The sequence below is a fragment of the Lactuca saligna genome, chromosome 7 (assembly GCF_052625555.1).
Source record: "Lactuca saligna cultivar CGN05327 chromosome 7, ASM5262555v1, whole genome shotgun sequence".
Taxonomy (NCBI): Eukaryota; Viridiplantae; Streptophyta; class Magnoliopsida; order Asterales; family Asteraceae; genus Lactuca; species Lactuca saligna.
In genome coordinates this window covers 75672577-75676247 of record NC_136423.1, presented here as the reverse complement: position 1 = coordinate 75676247, position 3671 = coordinate 75672577, and positions in this window count along the sequence as shown.

Sequence of the window (3671 nt, the reverse complement as noted above, 5' to 3'; positions counted from 1 at the left end):
ACAAATGGATCTTCAAAGGGCTTCTCTCAAACTCCTGGAGTTGATTATGATGAGACTTTTTCTCCAGTAGCCAAGATTAAGTCTATTAGGGTTATGTTAGCCATAGTTGCATTTCATGACTATGAAATATGGCAAATGGATGTCAAAACTGCTTTCCTTAATGGAAAGTTGACTAAAGATGTTTACATGATTCAGCCAGAAGGTTTTGTTAGCAACGAGTACCCTAATAGAGTGTGTAAGCTTGAGAAATCCATTTATGGATTAAAGCAAGCACCTCGCAGATGGAATCTTTGCTTTGATGAGAAACTCAAGGAATTTGGCTTTTCTAGGAGTGAAGATGAATCTTGTGTGTATGTCAAGGCTATTGGGAGTATAGTTAGCTTTTTGGTATTGTATGTGGATGACATACTACTCATAGGAAATGACATCCCAACTCTGCAGGAAGTTAAGTCCTGGCTTGGGAAGTGTTCTTCTATGAAAGACCTAGGAGAAGCTTCCTATATTCTAGGGATAAGGATTTTGAGAAACTAGAGTAAAAGACTAATTGGACTTAGTCAAAGTACCTACTTCGACAAGGTGTTGAAGAGATCAGCATGCATAACTCCAAGAAAGGAGAGTTACCCATCCAGAGTAACGCAAGATTGAGAAAGACACAAAGCCCTAGTACTGAGGCTGAGATAGCAGAAATGAGTCGAGTGCCTTATGCTTCGGCAGTAGGTTCGATCATGTATGTTATGACTTGTACTCGACCTGATGTAGCCTTTTCCTTGAGCATGGTTAGCAGGTATTAGGGGAATCCTGGCAAGGCACACTGAAGTGCGGTAAAGAATATCCTCAAGTACCTACGGAGGACTAAGGACTGGGTCCTTACCCTCGGCGGAAGTGATGACTTGAGAGTTGTAGGGTATAGTGATGCTGGCTTCCAGACTGATAAGGATAATTTCCGCTCTCAGTCGGGCTGGGTCTTTACCCTAAACGGAGGAGCAATCACTTGGAAGAGTTCCAAGCAAGAGACAGTGGCTGATTCCACTTGTGAATCAGAGTATATAGCAGCAAGCAAGGCAGCAAATGAGGCAATATGGCTGAAAAACTTCATTGGAGACCTTGGAGTTGTACCTGCTATAAAGGAGCCCATGGAAATTTTCTGTGATAGTGAAAGTGTTGTTGCCTTAGCCAATAAACCAAGGGATCACGGGAGATCCATACACATCAATAGAAAATATCATTTTATCAGACATCGCATAGAAGAAGGAATCCTCATGGCTAAGAGGGTATCATCGGATGAGAACCCAGCAGATCCCCTCACGAAGGGACTTAGTAGGGTTAAGCATCTCCAGCATGCTCGGAGCATAGGGCTGAAGGATGATATAAGTTTTAGTAGTTAGATAAATTATGAAATTTGTAAAGTGTAATTGACATTTGATGATGAATAAAGTTGTGTTTATTTATGAGTAGAGTGTTACTATCTTTTGTCAATCGTTTACTATAATTTCTTTTTGCATGTTTTGACTTCCAGAATAGTATGTTGTGGTTTCACATATTATTCAAACTTTCCACAGTCAGTCATATGTTGGAAGTAGATATGAAGTAATATTGTCATGAAGTTGGTTGTAGGTGTCAGGATATAAGACAACACTTCATGAGTGCTCATAAGTTCTGAGTATTGGAATCAACCCACGCTCACTGGAATCACTTCATGGAATTTTATCTCGAGTGATCGTGAGACGGTAATCTCATATAAGTCTTCAAACCTAGAGATATGATTTGTTACTTACGAGTTGGTTATGCATTGATTGTACGAAAACGCATTGGTAACTCGGTGTTATAAAACATGCTTTTGTGTGTAATTCAATGAGTGGTAGAACACACATATGTGTCGAAGTTTATCTGTTCCTTCTTGGATTAGAAGCTGATATCTGGGCCCCTTGATGATTTTGTTTTGATCTATGTACCGGGACTGGTCAGAACTAAGTTGATGTGTTCAATTAAGTTCTTTGTCAAATAAATCGGAAATCGGGAAACAAACTGCTGGACAATAAGTAAGACATTGTTCCATGTAATTGTCCGACTGATATGTAGAACAGAGGATTATATGATCACTTATCTTAAATTGCGTATCAACATCCTCTCAGTTCCGAGAGACCTTGAAAGAGATACGATTGTCGATCGGTTCCTAAAGTATTGCAGTTATAGTTATTAGACTTATCCAAGTGGGAGACTATTAGATAAAGTGTCTAAGTCCATAACTATTTCTGGTAAATACTTAACCCGACCCAGCATGGTCCATTTGGGTTGCATGGCACCATGCAATTGGATAAACTAAATGAGAGAAATAACACATATGGTTTATTAATATATTATAAGTTCTAATATATTAATAATATTATTAGTTAGTTTTGATCAAGAATTAATTAAGTGATCAAAAGATAACTAATTAGATATATGGGTAGATTATGTAAATCTTCCATATCTTATATAGTGGGCTAAGAGGCTCCATGGATTGTCAAGTTGGGTTCCACCCATAGGATGCTCCATGGAGTTAACCCATGGATCAAGAAATGAAGAGTCATGTTACATTAGGGTTTACCTAATGCAACACATTATATAAGCAATGTGTTTCTCCCCAAAATGGGCTACACTAAGAAATAAGAGGGTTTGGCCTATTTTACATGTCTTAGGGTATTCTCTCAAGTTTATTCTTTGCATTTGGTGTTGTGTGAAGCATTTGAGGCATCACAGTTGAGGTGCTAAGCTCACAAGGTTTCAAGAAACACTTTCAACAACAAGGTATGTAGTTCTATCTTTTATACAAAGAAAATTGTACCCCATGTATGCTAGATAGGTTCATAACATTGGAAAACAACTTTTCATGATAATTAGACAAACATAGATCCAAGGTTATTAGGGTTGCATGTACACTTAGGAAGTGTTAGAATGCTCAAAACCCCATCAATGTCATCCATGGACACCATAAGCAACTACCATGTTGACCAATGACCCATATGTCATCCATGAACACCATAAGGAACTACCATATTGACCAATGACCAATAAGCAACTACCATATATATTGACATGACCCGTATGTCGTTTGTATATAAATATTGGTTTAATCATAAAAGCATAAAGATGAATAGTTTATTAATGCTTAATCTTCGTTTGTAATTTTAAATTAAACTTATACTATGAACAACTCGTTATTGTATGTTCTTTCTTGTTGTTAGCTAGATGTATATACCCTATCTATAAATCTGGAACTAATTTAATAAATTTGAATTACTAAATATTTAGCAGTAATTAGCACTGTTCGAATTTTTGATTAGCGGAGGTTCAAAATATTTTGCAATTCGTTTCCCTCCAACTTACACACGTTTAGGCTGCATATTAGGGTAAGTTTAGTATTTAGAAATAGGGTTTATATTTTCTATAATCATCATCTCCGGCAGCTAATTGAACAAAATCTTTGTTCATTATACGTTTGTGCACTGACTTTGGCGATATAGGTTGTCACTCATCTAAAATTAATTTTTATTCAATTTACTGTTATAGTGATGATCGTTTATTGTTCTCTGATCATCTTCATGTATATTATCATCTAAAATTAGAAGTAGATTGGTTTTGATTGTATTCAATACTTCGCATGCGTAGCAATGCCTTCATATATAATTTAT